We start from the raw sequence: 21,547 nt of genomic DNA on the forward strand, positions 1-21,547 counted from the left end.
CAGTAAAATATTGTAAAATATTGTTGTAAAGGTTTTACTGTAAAATTAACGTTAAAAATGTAGGCCACATATTATTTTCAACAAGACAATACATGTGCTTTTACAGTAAACTAATGTTAAAATTACTGTGAAAAAAAATAATCTAGTGTTCCCTGAAGTCAGTCTGTGACCCATCACATTTTATTTTATTTTATGGGAATAGTTCTGTTTCCTTATTTTTAAAGGGGTCATGAAATGGAGAATAAAATTGTCCTTGATATTTAGACATAAAATAGGTAACTGTACTATAAAAACATACTGTAAATTTTAGACTCAAAACTTCCTCCCCAGTCTATAAAGAGCATTTATAGTTGCCATCTTGCTGAAACGTCTCATTTTGAAATCTGTCTGTTCATGATGTCACGAAACATTGCTCATTTGTATTTACACATCCCAGTACATGCGTCATCGCACCCTTGGCCCCACCCACTGGCACGCAGTTCGAGAGAGGAAGCCTTGTGTGGCTAACTATTCCTAACATAACACCTAAGGGGACCCATCTGGACTATTTTGAATTATTTTGCATATAAACATAAACTACACAGACTCTTTGACCGCTGCCATGTATCTCACCGCTTTTAAAAGATACAGTGTCAAGTTACAACTCTGAAAAACAATTCTATGTGGACTTGTTAGGAGATTATCAACATTATTTGCTTCACCTGTGAGTGGTCATAAAGTTTTGGCTCATCAGTGTATGTAATCATGTACTAAGATGGACGTCTTTGACCGTTTTGATGTGTTTCCAGCGGTGTGCGCCTCAGTGCATGATGATATTGTATGTATGTGCGTCTAGTTTCACTGCTCTGGACTATTTGTGTGCATTTTTGTTTTGGCTCATGTCGGCGTGGATTGCTTGTGAACCAGACATAATACAATTCAAGCTTTGCAAAGGAACAATTATTGAAGGATGGGGCAGTTAAAAACACTTGGACCCTATCAAAAACTTTTGTAAATCGTTTCATTCATGAATATTTCAAATGTCATAACTGTTTGATAGTTTATGATGCTGAGTGATAACAGTTGTGCTCGAGATGAACAGTTTAATATATTTGGATGCAGTGTGTTGGATGTGCGTTATATGTAAACCCTGTTTTTTTTTTTTTGTTTTTTTTTATATAATGTTGAGGGGCATGTTCATTCTCTTCTATTTGAGTTTGCTGAATTTGAGGGGCTGCATGATATTAGCCAGTCATAGCAGTGGGCATTTACGTTGAAGTTTTAAGGAGGCGCTTGGGCCAAAACCGAGCATTTCAGTTGGAGTGCCAAAAACAGGGTGGATAATTATCATATATTACTAAATTGTTACTGTTTTGGTGCAAACAAAACTTTTATAACATTAATATCAGTTATGTAAATTGGGGTGTCCTATGTTATATTTTATGTAGTTTAGTTAATGTTTATTGCATTTTATTTAGTGTCACATGTGTTACCCTGATGGTGTTTTGTGTTTGGGTGAGTGAAAAGCAGATTTTTATAGATCCAGAAGGTTAGTATATAAAGTTTATATCATTTAATAATATAAACGGTAGGGAACCGTAAAATATATAGACACTAAAATTACATCCCATAAAGCCTGAAACATGGTCACTGTATTTTGTACTGTAAATTTCTGGCCACAGCAAAATCTGTAAATTTAACAGAATTTTTTTTTTTTTTAAACAGTGTGGTAGCCCTAAAATGTGTGGCTTATACAGTTGCTAGATGTTTTGTGCTAGTGTAACAGACCTTACTGTTGCTATGGCAATGTAAAACTGATTTTGCTAGATAAAAACATATATCTACACTTTCAATGTGTTGAATAATGTTAGCATGACTTGCATGTATGCTTGATGTTACATAACATTTCTGTTTACTTTAGGCACTTCACACTTTACTTGCTAAATGCCAAGTAGACATTTATGACAGCTAAAACTTTAAAGGTGCACTCAGTAATTTTTTCCATATTAAAAAACTTTTAACTCCTAAAGGCATGAATTGTAATTGTGCAATATATGTGGGAAATCATGACCACTCACATTAAAATGAAGACTTCAGTCATATCAGTAACCTTATAAAAGCTGTTTTATTCTACATGGCGAGGGTCCGCACATGGGGGCTGCCATGTTAGAATCACATGACCAGCCGAATACTACTCACTTAATTTCAGTAACCGTCATTTGACACTTTCACTCATTGATTAAAGTAATCATGGCTGACTGTGAATATTACATTTCTACAATGGCATCTGAAACTGAAAACTATTGATTTTAAATGATGCTGCATCCAAGCCGCTAAGTGTCAGTGTAAATCCAAGATGACACAAATACAAAAGTTACTGAGTGCACCTTAAAGAACCCTTGAAATCTGAGTTTTGTGGCTTTTAGTCCATGTTTGTTTGCTTTGAGGACATCTAAATGCTGGTGTACTCTTAAACACTTAAACAGACCAGAAATACACTAGATTTTTGTCCAATCAAATGCTCTCAAGATTAGAATGTCCCTCCTCCTAAAACCATTTGCAACTGATTTGAAAGTAGCAAATCATGATTCAAGGCTGTGATGTAACTAATGCCTGTTGGCAATTGTTTCTTATATTATACTGGCTTGGTTCTTATAGCTGTTCCAGTGAGCATTATTGAGAAATCTAACTCAATAATTTGCTTTATCCACAGGTTACATTGTGTGTCCATATTCCACTGCCTCCCCCGGTGGGATGGTTCTGCATGACAGGGAGGGTGTGGCGCCGTAGCCCCCTCTTCTTGAGATCTCGCCCATCTCATAAACCCAGTGGACCACAGCCATAGTTTTCCCCTCAATGAGCATCCCTCTGGAGCCTTAGATCAAGTAAGTCAGCCAGAACAGGCTAACTGTATCTGGTCTAGACTGTTTAACTGCCCATAACACAGAAGCTTGAGGTTGAATTGAAATAACCAGATCTGACAACAACTGAAACAGCAGGTTTTTGTAGCAAAATTAATATTCAGTAAACTCAGTGTATTTAATACTGTCGTCCAGTGCATAATTCTGCTGCGCATACAGTTCAAGTTTGGTGAACTCTAACCTGCGAATTCAGATGACGACAAGCCTTGAGACCAGTAGAAGTTTGAAAAGTCATACAGTGACCTCTTGGCTCAAAACTAAGAATATATATTTGAAAGCTGCATGTTTTTATTAGGGCTGTCAGTCAATTAAGTTTTTTAATTGAATTAATTACATGGTATGCCGAATAATTAATCACATATATAAATATCCACTGAGAAATCCTCTCAAAAACAATGATTCAATAATGATCAATAATTATAAATTGTTATATTTAAATAGCACAGTTGTGCTCAAAAGTTTGCATGCCCTTGGAGAATTGGTAATATATGTACCATTTTTTAAGAAAACATGAGTGAGCAGGCAAAATACATTTCTTTTATTTCTTATGGGATTCATATTCAACTGTAGGTTGTAACAGAATGGCACAATCATAAAACAAAACATGGCAAAAAGTCCTGTTCAAAAGTCTTCATACCCTTAGTTCTTAATACTGTGTATTGTCCCCTTTAGCATCAATGACAGCGTGCAGTCTTTTGTAATAGTTGTCTATGAGGCCCCAAATTCTTGCAGGTGGTATAGCTGCCCAGTCGTCTTGGCAAAATGCCTCTAGGTCATGCAAAGTCTTTGGTCGTCTTGCATGAATCGCACGTTTGAGATCTCCCCAGAGTGGCTTGATGATATAAAGGTCAGGAGACTGTGATGGCCACTCCAGAACCTTCACCTTTTTCTGCTGTAACCACTGGAGGGTCAACTTGGCCTTGTGCTTAGGGTCATTGTTGTTTTGGAAAGTCCAAGAGCGTCCCATGCGCAGCTTTCGTGCAGAAGAATGCAAATTGTCTGCCAGTATTTTCTGATAACATGCTGCATTCATCTTGCCATCAATTTTCACAAGATTCCCTGTGCCTTTAGAGCTCACACACCCCCAAAACATCAGTGAGCCACCATCATGCTTCACAGTGGGGTTGGTATTCTTTTCACTATAGGCCTTGTTGACCCCTCTCCAAACATAGCGCTTATGGTTGTGACCATAAAGCTCTATTTTGGTCTCGTCATTCCAAAGGTGTGTCAAGGTGTTGTCGGGCATATTGTAACCAGGCTTTTTTGTGGCATTGGCGCAGACCATGCAGCTCATTTTTGTTCAAGTATCGTCGTATTGTGCTCCTTGAAACAACCACACCGTCTTTTTCCAGAGCAGCCTGTATTTCTCCTGAGGTTACCTGTGGGTTTTTCTTCATATCCCGAACAATTCTTCTGGCAGTTGTGGCTGAAATCTTTCTTGGTCTACCCGACCTTGGCCTGGTATCAAGAGATCCCTGAATTTTCCACTTCTTAAAAAGTGATTGAACAGTACTGACTGGCATTTTCAAGGATTTGGATATCTTTTTATATCCTTTTACATCTTTATAAAGTACCATTACCTTGTTACGCAGGTCTTTTGACTCCTCATGGCTCAGTATCTAGCCTGCTCAGTGCATCCACGTGAGAGCTAACAAACACATTGACTATTTATACACAGACACTAATTGCAATTTAAAAAGCCACAGGTGTGGGAAATTAACCTTTAATTGCCATTTAAACCTGTGTGTGTCACCTTGTGTGTCTGTAACAAGGCCAAACATTCAAAGGTATGTAAACTTTTGATCAGGGCCATTTGGGTGATTTCTGTTATCATTATGATTTAAAAAGGAGCCAAACAACTATGTGATAATAAATGGCTTCATATGATCACTATCCTTAAATAAAAGACAGTTTTTTTGCATGATCAGTCATATTTTCAAAATCAATGTCAGAATGTCACGATTTCTGCCAGGGTATGCAAACTTTTGAGCACAACTGTATAAATATACACACACAGCCACAACATTAAAACCACCTGCCTAATATTGTGTAGGTCCCCCTCGTGGCGCCAAAACAGTGCCAACCCGCATCTCACAGTAGCATTCTGAGATGATATTCCTCTCAACACAGTTGTACAGAGTGGTTATCTGAGAGACCGTAGACTTTGTCAGTTCGAACAGTCTGGACCTCTCTCATCAACAAGGCGTTTCCATCCACAGAACTGCCCCTCACTGGATGTTTTTTGTTTTTGGCACCATTCTGAGTAAATTCTCATTATTATTGCCGGGAATTAAGTAGATTGTATATTTTAACATTTTAAATGTAATATTATTTGTTATTTATCATTTATTATTTATTAAAGCCAAAAGACCTTCAGCGTGATGTCATATCCTGTTCGTTGCGGTGCCCAAAATAATTTTGAATGCTCAAAGCCTAATGTGACCATGGCTTTAGGCTTGCATCAGTGCAAAAACAGCTTCACATTATGTAACACTTGCAGGTACAGTGTATATATTGTATACCGACATAACCACCCAGTCCTAATTGAGGTCCTGATTATTTTTGTGCCTGATAAATACTACCCTTATTTAAGTAAATTATATGATCTGATAGCTATATAATTAAAGATACTACACCGTACTTTTTGTTTGTAACTTGTTGTGCAGCTTTCTTTTCAAAAAGGGTAGCTTGACTGTAGTTGAACTACTTTAAATTGTGCAAGCCACTTTAGCTTCTGCTTGTATCATTCTCATTTATAAGTCTGTTGGATAAAAGCGTCTGCTAAATTAGTAAATGTAAATTTTGAAGTAGCTTCCATAATAGTCCTTATTATGTTGGAAGTCGCAATTGTCTAGTGTCATCTAATGGTATCATAATTAGATGAACTAGTTGTAAAGTCCATGAGATGGTTGTTTCTGTTCAAACTAGGGATGTGCGAGACTAGTCGACTAAACGGTTCTGATGCTGCTAGTCGACACTGGAATTACTAGTCGGTTAATATTTCCCCCCATTAAACTGATCATAATTTTTACACATTTACGTTTGGCTTTATATTTTTACAGAGGCTGCACTTAAATTACTGTCATATTAATGTTACATATTTTAAATAGAATTAATAATACAAATATTATTTAAAAAGAGGATATTTGGAGCAGATACAGAGTTTAATTTCACCTCAGGCTGTGTGGCACGTGCAGGAAAATGTCCTGTCTCTAGACAAGCAAACTCAGCTAAGTAGTAATGAAATCACTTCGGTGGTGCGGGAATCGGCTTTCCAAACGTTTGAAAGTCCATATGGATGTTTTCACATTTGAGTCTTCTTTAAATCTGTGCATGCTTGTACGTTATTTTTCCACTGAGCGGGCTTTTTCAAGCACAGGACAGGCGCCTCAGGTGAGTCAAGTCCCGTCTTTTACCGGACCATGTCGACGGGTTAATTTTGCTCATCCAAAAAATTATGCTTTTGAGTAAGTAGCCTAGAAAATAACTGTTTTAGGCTAGGTATGCCATTTTATAATGTGCTGATTAAGAAGGCTATTTTCAACAAGGTTCTGACTGCTGAATGGGTTAAACTATATTTTATTCTGTGTACAAGTCATGTTTAGAATACATTAGCTTTATTGTAAGCTACATCACAGGCCTATTTTTTTCTATCCTATAGCTATTTTTTTTATTTTATTTATTTTATTTTTTTTTACATCTTAACTGTTATTGGTTAACGTTCTTTACTGAACAGCTGTCATATTAGATCAATGGTTAATGCATGACTGCACGTCGTGAAATGCGCACAGCATTTTTTTCTCTCATAGATTTGGCTTAGTCTACCTGTTAATTATTTTCAACAATGTCCTGACTGTTTTAATATGTTAAGTAACTTTTACTTGGTGATTTCCGTTTAGAACAGGCTTTTAGGGTTGTTCCATTGATCCTCCACTATTCATTAAATTGTTTTCAATAAATATGTCTGTTAAATATTCACTAACGTTGATTCAGTGAATGCGTGTCATGTTCTATATTTAATGTACAGTGATCATAATTCAAGGCAAGCACGTCGCAGATAAATGCCCCTTTTCAGTGGAATTTAGCATCGGATTTGGAATAGATTAAGTATTTTAAATGGGTTGCATAAACACACTTTTTTTTTTTTTTTTTACTGTTTTCTGAAGGTTGGTTTCTCTTTAGACTAGTCGACCAGTCGGTTACAAAACTTCCATTTAAAAGACAGTCAAATTGGTCGTAGCGCACATCCCTAGTTCAAACATGTAAGGTATTAAAATAATTACTACTTTGAGGCATTTTAAAATGTTATTGATCTGTGGGGCCATGTTTTGCCTGGACCCAGTGCCCCTTTTTCTGCATTTGCTTATACTACATGTGTTGTAAAGGTAATCACTGGCTTGCATTGATTTGGTCAAAAATCCTAATGGCTTCTCAATTCAGTTTGGAAGAAGGCCAGTTCGTTTTGTTTATATGATGGTTTCATGAGCAAGTCTGTGTTGTATTTCAAGGCTGATGTGCTGATTGTACAGGGCTCAAGACACCTGCTTTCTTTCCTTTTTCTTAATCATTGACGTCAGACTGCTTGTCTTGACTGCTTCAGCATACTAAAGCTGTACTCTCCCAACAATTTTCTCAGTAATTATTGGCTTTTGCTTGACATGTGTTTTGTGTTATGGAACCCGTGATCTTTTTTCATGTCAACAGTGTTGGATTATGCACTAAGGTTTGTGTTCTTAAATGCTGATGAGGTTCAAATCAACTGAGAACCAGAATATATATATATATATATATATATATATATATATATATATATATATATATATATATATATATATATATATATATTATGCTTTTGTTTAGATCATGATTTAAATGTGATTATTCATTTGTATTCAATTTTATGGTTGGTGGGTAGCCTCTGTTGCTTCGTAAGTCTACAGGCTCGGGTCATAGAAGGTGAAAAAAAAAAGGTACAGTTTAGGCTGTTGGAGAAACAAGTGCATGCCCAAGAGTGCAGTTACACTGGGTAAAGTGATTCTATGGAGAAAGTGTAGTGGTTTAAGATCCAGGCTTGTAACCAAAAGGTTCCAGGTTCAGACTTTGCAAGGGATGATCCTTGAACTATCACCATTGTGCACTTGGGTGTGATTCCCAAGACATGGGTTCGATACCCAAATGCATACTGATACCATGAATGCACAGTAGGCCGCTTTGGATTTAAGCATCTTATAATGAATATATGTAAATATTAATTGCTCTGGGTAAAAGCTAAATTATTAAATTGGTATAATAGTTGGAAACCTAACCGATAATGTCATAAATCGCAAATGTGAGATGAAAAACACAATTGCTGGAGCAACCACGTCTTTTTGTTGTGCTTCAGTGACACTTTCGGCTAACGTATTTACTTGTGTGCTCTTTGGGAATTGTACCCTGGTCCTTTGCATCAAAAGTGCTATGCTTTATTAGTTGAACTACTGCTTAATTTGACCAGGTTCGAACAAGCTTGTATATGTATTTGGTTATGTAATGCAAACATTAAAATTTATTACCTTATAGGGCATGCACTATAGTAAAAGTGATTTGATGTCATAATAGTGTATTGTGTGAGAAACAGGGCGAAAGTAAGGGTTTATAAATGGATAATCTGTCTACTTGTGATTTGTGTGAAAGGGAATAAAAGTCATTGTTTTAGCACATCTAGAGTTCATTTCACCAGCAAAAGTGCTGTGATACAAGGCATGTCAAAATGATTCTGCAAAAATGTAGGTATTGTAACATTCTGTAAAACTAGGTCGAACTTAATGCCTGTGATTCCCAAACGAGGATGCAATCTTTTTTGTCTTCTCTGAAGTTTTACACCATTTTTACATTGCTGTCCCAAATAATGAGGTATCTGTATTGAAGATTTGTGACCTCATTCCAACCTACACTTGTTCTTATGATATCACAGCTGATGCTGTAATTTAGAACTAATGAGGTCCTGCCTTGCTATAGCCATGTCAATTAGTCCATATTGCAGATACTATAGCTTTGGTGTTATGTATTGAAGGGGGACTTTAGTCCTGCTGGATTGGACTGTTTTCTTCTTGAGGTAAACATACTGTATCAGGGGATAATAATGTGTCAAAAAATATGTCCTGCATTTGCCATTGGCAGTCAGTGGATACCAGAAAAGGCATATAGATTTGACCAAAGAGCGTGTTAAAATTTGAAGACTTGGATTACCTGTTTGGCCTTACTTGACTCCTCTCTCCTGGTCATATCGTCTATCACTCCATAGGTTTATCAAAGGAGGGCAGGTTTATCAGACAGCAAAGCCTGATTTGCAAGAACGGCTTGCAGAAGATGGTGCAGACACTAGGGTGTGGAGGATGATGAGGTAAAGTATCAGGTTGGTAACTTGAGTACCTTAGCACTGTGTCAAAATTTGTACAGAGGTGATTAAATGAACTGTGCAAAATATATTTAAAGTGGTATACACACTCCATATATATATATATATATAAAGTTGTGCTCAAAATTTTGCATACCCTGGCAGAAATTGTGAAATGATGGCATTGATTTTGAAAATATGACTGATCATGCAAAAAAAACCTTGGCCTTGTTACAGACACACAAGGTGACACACACAGGTTTAAAGGTTAATTTCCCACACCTGTGGCTTTTTAAATTGCAATTAGTGTCTGTGTATAAATAGTCAATGAGTTTGTTAGCTCTCACATGGATGCACTGAGCAGGCTAGATACTGAGCCATGGGGAGCAGAAAAGAACTGTCAAAAGACCTGCGTAACAAGGTAATGAAACTTTATAAAGATGGAAAAGGATATAAAAAGATATCCAAAGCCTTGAAAATGCCAGTCAGTACTGTTCAGTCACTTATTAAGAAGTGGAAAATTTGGGGATCTCTTGATACCAAGCCAAAGTCAGGTAGACCAAGAAAGATTTCAGCCACAATTGCCAGAAGAATTGTTCAGGATACAAAGAAAAACTCACAGGTAACCTCAGGAGAAATACAGGCTGCTCTGGAAAAAGACGGTGTGGTTGTTTCTAGGAGCACAATACTTGGAGTTCACGTGACACCATGCGAGAAGCAGACGTGTGAGACACGAGCTCTGCGAACTTTGCTAGTTTTTAAATTATTTTCATGTTATAATCTGGTGAGATTTGATACACCCAGTTATATACTTGCTCTTTGAGGTAAACATGGCAAAGAAGTCAAATTCCTCAGACTCTGGAGACATTAAAAGACACTTACGTGTTCAAGCTGAGGCCTCTGGCGGCCCTGCGCCCCAGATTACATTTCAATAAGTTACATAGGCCGATTGACAAAGGTGGGCTAGGCCTACCCAAGATTTAGTTTTATTATTATGCATTCGGTCTCAGACATTTGGCTCATTGGTCGCTTCCTCCTGAAAGAGCCCCTCCCTGGTTCTGCATTGAACAAGAACTTCTTGCCCCTATTTTGCCATTGCAAAGCCTTTCCATCAAACTAAATAAGAGAAGTTAAATCACGCCCCGTTATTTCACATTTGCACTCAGTATGGACAAAAGTGTCCAGAGTGTTTAATTCAGATATTTATCTAAATGTTGCCTCGAGCCTATGGCTAAACACCAAACTATGCATTAATAAGTCCCCTTTTTTTTGGTCAGAGTGGATTGCGAGGGGGGTTAATTCACTCTGTGATCTTTATGAGAGCGGTGTGACGAGATCCTTTGAAAATTTGGTTTAATATTTTGGGATCCCCAGATCTCAGTTTTTAGGTATCTTCAGTTATGCCACTTGCTCTGTACTATTTTGGGAATAGCATACACCCCCCTAAAGCAGCAGATACTCTAGGAGAGGTGATTTCTGCTTTTGGAAAGGGCCATGAGGCATCCGTGTATTACTCCTTATTAATTCAGAGTCTGGGTGACGGAGTCTCAACCACTCTTAAGAGATTATGGGGGAAAGATTTAAACCTGGAATTGGAGGAGGGAGAATGGGCTAGGATTTTAAAAAACATAAAAACTGCATCGAGATGCAAGGGTGCGCCTTATACAATTCAAGATTTTACATCGGTTCTATTGGACCCCCTCTAAATTGTATAGGCTTGGTCTTAAAGACACACCCACCTGCTGGCGATGCCAATCAGAGGATGGAGACATGGCCCGTGTTTTTTGGTGGTGCGCTGAGATTCAGGAATGTTGGTTGAAGGTACAGAGTGTTGTGTGTGACGTGTTGGGCATTCGGATTTTGTTTTGCCCCAGACTCTGTGTTTTGGGTGGTGGGGCGGTCATCGATGTAGGTGACAAATACATAAACAGTTGGGTCCTCACCAGTGCGATGATAGGCAGGCAGATTGTTTTAAGGGGTTGGAAGTCAGTGGGAGCACCCTCAATTTGGGAGTGGTGCGAGGAGATGGGAAGGGTGGCAGCCTTCGAAGAGGTAATGTGTAGAAGGCTGGGGATATGGGATTCTTTTATTGGGAAATGGGGTAGATATTTGATGTTTTTGGGGGGCTCTCGGAGTGGGTCTGTGGAGAGAGAGGTATAGTTTAGAGTTGTATGTTTATTATATGTGTATATATATGTTTGTATGTATGTATATATGTATATGTGTGTATATATATATATATATATATATATATATATATATATATATATATATTTATTTATTTATTTATTTATTATTTTATTCTCTGTATATGTGTGTACTTATGTAAGACCAATGGGATGTTCGTTTGGGGTCGGGTGGGGTTCTTGATTGGGGAGGGGAAGTAGTGGGAGTTAATGTTGATTCATTGTATATATGTTTTGTTTTTCTTTGCTTTGAAAAATAAAATACAATTTTTAAAAAGGAGCACAATACTTGTTGACCCCTCTCCAAACATAGCGCTTATGGTTGTGACCATATTTTGGTCTCGTCACTCCAAATTACAGTGCGCTGTGAGGCATGTCAAAGTGTTGTCGGGCATATTGTAACTGGGCTTTTTTGTGGCATTGGCTTCTTTCTGGCAATTCGACCATGAAGCTCATTTTTATTCAAGTATTGTCATATTGTGCTCCTTGAAACAACCACACCATCTTTTTCCAGAGCAGCCTGTATTTCTCCTGAGGTTACCTGTGGGGTTTTTTTTTGCATCCCGAACAATTCTTCTGGTAGTTGTGGCTGAAATCTTTTTTGGTCTACCTGACCTTGGTTTGGTATCAAGAGATCCCAAATTTTCCACTTCTTAATAAGTGATTGAACAGTACTGACTGGCAAATGGATATCTTTTTATATCCTTTTCCATCTTTATAAAGTTCCATTACCTTGTTACGCAGGTCTAGCCTGCTCAGTGCATCCACGTGAGAGCTAACAAACTCATTGACTATTTATACGCAGACACTAATTGCAATTTAAAAAGTCACAGGTGTGGGAAATTAACCTTTAATTGCCATTTAAACCTGTGTGTGTCACCTTGTGTGTCTGTAACAAGGCCAAACATTCAAGGGTATGTAAACTTTTGATCAGGGCCATTTGGGTGATTTCTGTTACCATTAAGATTTAAAAAGGAGCCAAACAACTATGTGATAATAAATGGCTTCATATGATCACTATCCTTAAATAAAAGACAGTTGTTTTGCATGATCAGTCATATTTTCAAAATCAATGCCAAAATTTCACAATTTCTGCCAGGGTATGCAAATTTTTGAGCACAACTGTATATGTATATATATATATATATATATATATATATATATATATATATATATAATATGAAGCTTATAATGTTTCATCTGCCTGATGTCAGAAGTGTCGGACATTCAGAGTTATTCATTTTTGCAGGTTTGTTTGAATAAATGCTCTAAATTATCTTTTTGGCATGGTCGGCACAAGAGGGTGGGCTACCAGGGCTTAAGCCCTGAATGTTTTTATAATCTTGTAGTGATGTCAAAAGTAACAGTGCTTCGGTATGAAATTGATGCTGAATATGAATCCATTTTAATATTGATTAATATATACTGTATGTATGTATATATATATATATATATATATATATATATATATATATATATATATATATATATATATACTGTATATATACTGAATATGAGTTAATGATAAAAGTCTTTCTACATTATCATTAATACCAAATCAATTACGCTGTAACAGAACATTCTGAAATGTCCTCATTTTGCAGTTTAAATGAATAAATTGATTGAAAATCATGCCTTAAATTTTTGTCTTTAGGCTGCCAGTGAGCCATCCAAAGGCGAATGTGGCAAGGAACAAAAAAACTCCGTAATATGTTAGTTAATGGAGAAAAATAACCTTGGGAGAAACCAGGCTCAGCCTGGGGAACCAGATCACCTCTGGCTATACAGCATGAATGTAATGCCAATATTAGTTTTCTTTGTGTAGTACAAGTCTTGTTTTATGTGAGTAAACTGTGTAAATTTTGGTGGGCAATGTTTAAAATTAAGGATTTTCTATGAATTTTAAGATTTATGATTAAGGGTCTTTAAAGTCCATCCTGAATTGACTGCTGAAGTGCACATAGATGAAGTGTTCTTTTTATTTGGTTGATGAAGGCTTTAATTTATTGTCTATGGATTCTGTTTTAAGAGAGTGTAGTCCCTCCTATGACCAAGATGATGCTGGCAGAGGTCAGCGAGGTGGGTCTTGCAGTCTGGCTGGAAGCTTATGGCTGTTCATTTCCGGTGAAGTCCATCCAAAGTCTGAGGTGCAGGCAGTGGCCAGTGAATTATTCCTTGTTATATGGCTGGAGTTGGCAGCAGTTCATCCTGTGAAGTCAATCGTAGTAAACTTAAGTGATGCAGACAGTGATCATCAAAGTTCCCCTTGCTGTCTGGTTGGCACAGGCTGCAGTTTGTAGTCTACACATAGCGGTGGAAGTGGGACATCGTGCTGGACCGGAGCTGGATCTGGCAGGTTCTTGTAACCTCTGGATATGTAGGTTGAGATAGGGAAAAAAACTGAATAATATTAACGTAAATGCCATTATTTTTGCTTGGTATGATATGAGAAGTGTTTCCAGTTTCGCAGACCCGAAACACCTGCAGCATTATTACGGGTTGAGGGATAAAAGCTGCTGCATTTTGAACCAATTAAAGTTTATTTAGGGAACCTGCAGGACATCCTCCCAGTAAAGCTTTACAATAATCTAGTCTTGAGGTCATAAACGAATGAATTAGCTTTTCGGCATCAGAAAGAGAGAGCATGTGTCATAACTTAGCAATATTTCTGAGGTGGAAGAATGCTGTTCTACAAACATTGGAAATGTGATTTTCAAAGGACAGATTGCTATCAAACATAACACTCAAATTCTAAACTGTAGAAGATGATGTAACAATGCATCCATCGAGAGTCAAGTTATATTCTAGCATCTTATGTTTAAAGGTTTCTGTTCCAATAATAAGTACCTCTGTTGAGCATAAGGAAATTTCTAGCCATCCAGTCTTTGATACACTTTACTAACTTCAAAAATTGGGAAATTTCATTAGGTCTAGAGGAAATATATAGCTGTGTATCGTCGGCATAACTGTCTCAATTCAGCACCCACACCTTTTCTTGTTTGCTGCTGCTTTCCATCACTTGTGTGTAAGAACGCACATGACTCACGATTGCGGAGGTGTGTGAATGGTTTAAAATGCCTGTCTTGGTGAGATATTAGAAACTGTGATGTGTTGGTCCATCCAGATGCAGTATCAAATATTTAGATACTTAACTCTGAAAACAAAGATCTATATACAGATGTACTCAAGGAATTTGCAAACTTCTAAGTCAAGAGGCTTTCAAGAGACATTTGCAAAACTCTTTTATTAAGACACGGTGCCATGAACTTAACAAACTTTAGCAAATCTTGCAACAATTTTTTTCTCATAAGCATCTGTTTCAGCCCATTTACAGCCTGCTATCTTCTAAATTAACTTAAAACAATCGACGAACAATAATTGTACACAATGTGATCGAATTATGGAAAGCAGAAAGGGGCAAAAAAATTATTTTGTATATCACTTTTTATAGTACATAGTGTTAAAAGCATGCAACTTCTGAGCGTATCGGAGGCTGAGACAAAAGTTAATGGGACATTTTAGTTTCAGTCATATTTAAAGATTTACTATATAAATGACACCCCACAGATGTAACATTTAAACTTTTATTATAAAATGTATTAAATTCCAATTGCCAGTTTCTTCAAAGGATGACCCCATGCATATCCACAGACAGTCACAGTACATTGTCATAGTACATCAAGCTCTTTTGTCTCAAAAGATCAAGGACAATTTTATTCCTTATGATGTGACACCTTTTAGTTATTTAATTCTTCTGTGCTTATAAAATACAACTATTACAAAACTAGAATAAAAAAGACTACCATGGATTATTATGTCCTATTTTTTTAATTGTCATTTTGCAGCAGTGGTTTCGATCACGATTCTTTGTAAATGATTAATTATTGGCACATCATCAAAGAATGAATCACGACTGTTGCTTTAGTCTCACACTGAGTTCTGATTTGCAAAAAGGGCTGTATACATTTCTCTCTGAGGATGTATTGCTATGGGGAGGTAGACAGCAACAGTGACTCCATGGCTTCTCATGGAGCAAGCCATTGAAGAACGGAGGGGGACGGCTGTGTGCAGTCAGGCAAGAGATTCATCTGTTTTGAAACTCTCTTCACCATCCTTGCTGGACTCCTCCACGAGGGCCTCTCCCCTTTACCATTGAGCTGTCTTAGCTCTCTTTTATGAGAACTTTTTTCCCACCTGGTTTGAGTGCTGATAAGAGTATGTAAACAACGCTTTTCACCCCTTCTCTTTCGGTGCGTAGTGGTCTGTCCCTCTCCCTTAGTAACATACGTTGCTGTTCTGTCTGTGTGTGAGGTAATTAGCATAGCTCTCGGCAAGAAGGAGCCCCGTATCCCAGGAAATGGCGAGACACGCGGCCACTGCTTGTACTGACGGAGGGGTTAGCATAACTGTCGTGGACTGTTCTCTGACCGGACAGACCGAGTTGGCCAACTTCATAGGGGACAGTTGAGCACTATCTCAGGTGCGTGAGTGAGAAAGAGAAAAGGAAAATCCCTCCCACCTCTTTTCTCCCATAAGCAGGTTGTTTACATTTAGGCTGACTGTGTGTGCATGCACATGCGTGGGAGAGTCTGTGCAAAGCATGTGAAGGGGCTTCTAGCCTCCCAGAGCTTTCATGGTTTGTTGGTCTGCTCAAGAAAGTGTGAATGGAGAGTGACTTTACTAGTTGTAACCAAAGTGAGCATAGATTATACATTTTAAAATGTTATGGATCAGCGGATCAGTGAGGATGAAATCCTGTGCTTGTGGAGAGGGTGAGACCCTACAGCTCTGTGTGTTTGTTTAGAAGTTTTTACACACTGTGGTCACCATGCCTTTTTGATCTCTGTTGTGTAGGGGAAGTGATGGCAATTGTTTATTAGGACTTTTAATGGGAAAATTCTGTCATCATTTAATCAACCTCATGTCATTCCAAACCTGTTTAAAGCTACACTATGTAACTTTTTTTGTTAAAAAATAACAAAATGTTATTAATGAGAGAGTGCAACAAAAGTCCATCTTCCAAACCATGTATTTACTTTATCCAAATACACTTTGATAAACCTGTAATAATGAAAGTATATTATAAATATTTTAGAGCTGTCGGGACGGATTTCGTGGGAAATTGCATACATACGTCATTTGCCCATGCGTGTTGACGTCATTTCCATACACAGAGAAAATAAGATCCTGCTACTGTAGCGTGCATGTGGGAGTAGCTAATGCTGAATGTTTGTTGTCATAACGAATGAGAAAAATTTACCATGGATCATTCAAAATGGCAAACCTCCAGGGAATCACTTTGTAAAAACAAAGAAACCCCGAACAGACCAGAGTCTACAAGCAAAAAGGCAAAGTAACAGAGTTCGTAATAAAACCCGTATCAACATCGGCTTGGCTTTTCAGAGGTGGCGACAACTCCAAAATCTGAAACGATTTAAAAGCGACCCAGAGATGGCTTTTTTCTTACTCAACAGGTAAGATATTTTATTGATATGGTTTATGTATAGTTGTGTAATCACACACACACACACACACACACACACACACACACACACACACACACACACAAATACAATAATTATACTGTAATCGGTGCAGAACTTTTCACTTGCTAGCACATGTGTGTATTTTTCTTTATAACCGCAATAATTTATATAAATAAATCCTTTAGTCCTAGGCTTGCCAAGGACATGCAGTTCTTGAAATGATGTTGACCACTGGTTGGTAACAATGACAATCTATAAATTAGTTACTACCATGGTCTATTTGGCCAGTATATCCTGTAGTTATAAAAACTTTACAACGTTTGACCTTATCACACTAGCAATCATTGTGTCTAATGTTAACGAACGCTGCCTAACTTTTGTAACGTCATTTATTTCAAAACATCAATGTTTCCAATAAGTCAAAACAACCGCATAAGATATGGCACTTACCTGCTCAGATGACGTTTTCGTATATCCGTCTTTTCCTTTCTTTCGTTATTTGTCCATTCACTCTGATAAAATCCTGTATTCATGTGTATACCGGTGCCTCGAACCACATTCATCAGCACAGAGGAGCAAAGCAGAAGCACAACCAAAATAATGTCCTTCTGCAAGACGCATGCAGTTTTATTTTTTAATCGCTAGAGGGCCAAAAGTTACAAAGTGTAGCTTTAACTTAATTTCATCCATGAAACACAAAAGGGTATGTTAGGCAGTTTGTTCACTCTCAGTCACCATTCACTTTCATTTAATCTTTAAAAAAAAAAAAAAGGTAGTGATTGGTGACTGAGGTTGTCATTCCACCTAACATACCCTTTTTTGTTACATGAAAGAAAATCAAATGGCTTTGAATTTTAATGAAATTAATTAGACAATTTTCATTTTTGTGTGAACTATCACTTTAAAAGTGTTTATCAAAGTAAGGTTAGTACAAAATAGCTTTCGTACTGACATTTTTTCCCATGCTCTTCTACCTATGCAAGCTTAATTTCATACATTGTTTCCTTACGAAATGTGTCGGGACACAATTCATAATGCAGTGCAAATGTGCGTTCTCAGTGTTGCCACAAGAGGCACTACAGGGAGCAATAGAGTGATCTGTCTATCTATGGTCAGTCTTCTCTTTCTGGTCATTCAAGGCTCCATTTTTCCTAACAGTGCGATTAAACTTTGCAAGAGGTCACACTGGTGCGACTACAAAGTTGGCCGACTCTCTGATTGTGCGCTGTCATTTTTTTGATGTGTATGAGAAATGTAAAATGGCAAATGTTCAAAACGCAAAAGGAAACATCTCTAACTGGACCAGTCAGCGTGGGTCAAGGCTCAATGGACAGATCAGCTCAGAGACTTGCATTTGCTCATGGACTGGTCTCGAGCGCTCAGATCATCATAAACAGCGCTGCAAGAAGCGTGGGCTGGGTCATGGATTTGGCATTGATTATTTCCTCAAAATCTCTATGAAAACCCATAATGTGTCGATGATTATACTAGTTTAAAATCATTAAATGGCCCCAACATTTTAAACTGCATTGAAAAGGAATAAAGGAGAAATCTGTACCATGAACAGACAGAAATTGTAGCTTAGGCTTTCAATCCACATATCACAGATATTAAAAAATATTAAATATATAAAAACAAAAAATTACCATGAACTCCTATCAATATATCGGGGTAGTGAGGGAATACAATTTAATTTCGGGATGTGTTTTTCTTATGAAAAATGGCATAATTTGTTTTGGTTACTGTCCATGTTATCATGGTTTTACTTTTCCCTTTGGTTATATAATATTATTGCAAATTCCACATCCTGATGAAAAGAAACCATGAAATAAATCTAATTTACACTGTCACACCGTGTCCTAACCAGACGCGATGCAGCGACACGCGATCCTTCTCATAACAGTATATTAAAGCCAGGGTGACACTAGCCGGTTCAACTTTATTTTTGCCAAGGACACACACACAGGCACACACACACACCGGCGGCTCATTATGACCTTCTCTCCGCTTCCCTGTCACATGGAGATCCATGAAATAACAACAAATTACTGCGTCAGTGCGTTAACATACAAAATGGTAATAGACTGAATTTTGATGCGATTCATAAAGTAACTTTGCCCTGTGTATGTGTGTGATCATGTACTTATCCCCTTGAGGTTTGCCGTAGAAAGTGTCCATACGCAGCTTCAGTGAGAAAATGAGGTACATTCAATAACCAGACTGGTCCATCAGACTGTTGTAACATCTGCTTTTATTGTAATTTATACTCATTTTAGTGTATGAGTATCACGGTATCACGTCGCCTCTGGTTAGGAACCCCCCCCACCCAAAAAAAATCTTGCTAAATAAGTCTGTTAAACTTTTGACATGTTTATAGCTAGCCACCTCAATAATAACATGACACATAAAAGTGTATAGCAATGCCAGGACAGTAAGATTACTGAGAGGCAGGCAGAGATACAAGCTGAGATTGTGGGTTGTCAGGCCTGAATGACATTTCATTCATTGCAGTTATCGGAGAAGCCACATTCCTTTATAACTGGGCCACTTGTGTATATTGAAAAAAGGAGGGGACCTAGCACTAAGCCTTGAGGCATCCCACAAATATAACACATTCACATATCTTTAGAAAATAGTAAGATATCAGAGCTCAGACGTCTGATAACTGGCCAGCGGGTTGCCCATAGGACAGGATCCAATGTGTTCCTACCCACTTAGGACCTCCCATTATTAGATCAGCTGCAAGCCCACACAGGTACCTGATAGGCACCAGGGAAAGGTCACACCATTGATATAAAGAGACAAAGACACAAATAAGCACACATTTGTTCCTTTTGCCCAGTGAAACTAACAGTTTAATAAAAATCATGAAATTATAAATTTATTGGGCCTTGTTAACAGATTTATACAAAAGGCTGTGTTTTGGCTGCATCGGGCATCAAAACGTACCCATTTTGTGTGTTTGTGTGTGTGTATGAGTGTGCTGTTTTTATTGTTCTTGTATTGATGAATTACAGATCTTGAAAGATATCAAATTACTTTACACATAAAAGTATTAGTTTCTGTACATTATGACTTTACACTCAGTACTCAGAATATATTTTACTCAGCACAGTAAGAAGGTTCTGTTGATTTCTGGGGGTAAACTGTTGTTATAATGGGTATAAAGTAATCAATCATACTCCTCTTTTGATAGCCATTGCAAAGAATTGTGAATGTAAAGAAATTATTTATTTAGACATTAGGGTCACATGAAGCCAGTGCTAAATTATTTTATTTTTGTTTGCCTTTTTACAGAAAAAGAGATTTAATGTTAGCTCCATTAAAAAGTGCAGCAACTCAATAATAACTCAATAACAAATAACTGATGACTTATTGTACCAAGCTGATCTACACCGATCAACCACAACATTAAAACCACCTGCTTAATATTGTGTAGGTCCCCCTCATGCCACCAAAACACCACCAATCCGCATCTCAGAATAGCATTCTGAGATTATACTCTTCTCACCACAATTGTACAAAGTGGTTATCTGAGTTACCGTAGACTTTGTCAATTCAAACCAGTCTGGCCATTCTCTGTTGACCTCTCTCATCAACAATGCGTGTCCATCTGCAGAACTGCCGCTCACTGGATGTTTTTTTGTTTTTGGCACCATTCTGAGTAAATTCTAGAGACTGTTGTGCATGAAAATCCCAGGAGATCAGCAGTTACAGAAATACTCAAACCAGCCCGTCTGGCACCAACAATCATCCATGTGATTATCTAATCAGCCAATCACGTGGCAACAGTGCAGTGCATTAAATCATGCAGATATGGGTCAGGAGCTTCAGTTAATGTTCACATCAACCATCAGAATGGGGAAAAAATTTGATCTCAGTGATTTGGAGCATGGCATGATTGTTGGTGCTAGATGGGCTGGTTTGAGTATTTCTGTAACTGCTGATCTCCTGGGATTTTCACACACAACAGTCTTTAGAGTTTACTCAGAATGGTGCCAAAAACAAAAAACATTCAGTGAGTGGCAGGTGTGTTTTGCATTGTGTAAACAAGACACAAATGATGTGTATTGCATATGACTACACGATGGACACCTAAAACTGTAGACTAGTGATAAATATGTTTTGTAATTAGATGCCAGCATGCCATCCAAAACCAATCCCTAGCCCTCTACTGAATCGAGCCATTTCAGGAAGTAGAAGATCAAATATCTGCACCCCGTGTCCTGTAGATTGCAACATTTATAAGATAGATGAAGCCTCTGATAATGTTTGTGAATAAGTCGTATTTCCATTTCTTTTGAAATAGATTTTTTGCTGATGTGAATGGCTCAAGCAATATGAGCAGTGTGACTGGTTATTCTCAAGTCTGAGTACAGGTATCTCCATTACCTGTGGGTTGGTTTTCATCCCTGCCCTTTGAATGAGCAGGACTGAATGCTGAGCATATTGGAGCAAGCTGTTTATAATTACAGTAAGAGCCTCATTCGCACAGGAGCCATTTTGTCCTAGTTTTTTTAAAGGATCTATCCATATTTCTTAACAATTTTGCACGTTCACATGTATGGTCATGTTTCACATTCTCCAGAGCAATGAAAT

At 37.6% G+C, this 21,547-nt stretch overlaps 1 protein-coding gene across 9 annotated transcripts in view; it reads left to right on the forward strand.

Annotated features, from left to right (window-relative positions):
- LOC127456684 (nuclear receptor coactivator 1-like) overlaps nucleotides 1-21,547 on the forward strand; it is a 104,085-nt gene that overhangs the window by 21,489 nt on the left and 61,049 nt on the right. For 3 of the 9 annotated variants that reach the window (XM_051725161.1, XM_051725154.1, XM_051725164.1), the window contains exons 3-4: nucleotides 2,693-2,864; nucleotides 9,184-9,282. The exons of 2 other annotated variants lie outside the window; for them this stretch is intronic. The gene's annotated coding sequence lies outside the window, so the exon portion shown is untranslated. Of the gene's footprint in view, nucleotides 1-2,692; nucleotides 2,865-9,183; nucleotides 9,295-21,547 lie in introns of all 9 variants that reach the window. 4 more of the 9 variants (XM_051725158.1, XM_051725157.1, XM_051725159.1 and 1 more) reach the window with 4 other exon arrangements.

This window comes from Myxocyprinus asiaticus, chromosome 19 (genome assembly GCF_019703515.2).
Source record: "Myxocyprinus asiaticus isolate MX2 ecotype Aquarium Trade chromosome 19, UBuf_Myxa_2, whole genome shotgun sequence".
Lineage (NCBI taxonomy): Eukaryota > Metazoa > Chordata > Actinopteri > Cypriniformes > Catostomidae > Myxocyprinus > Myxocyprinus asiaticus.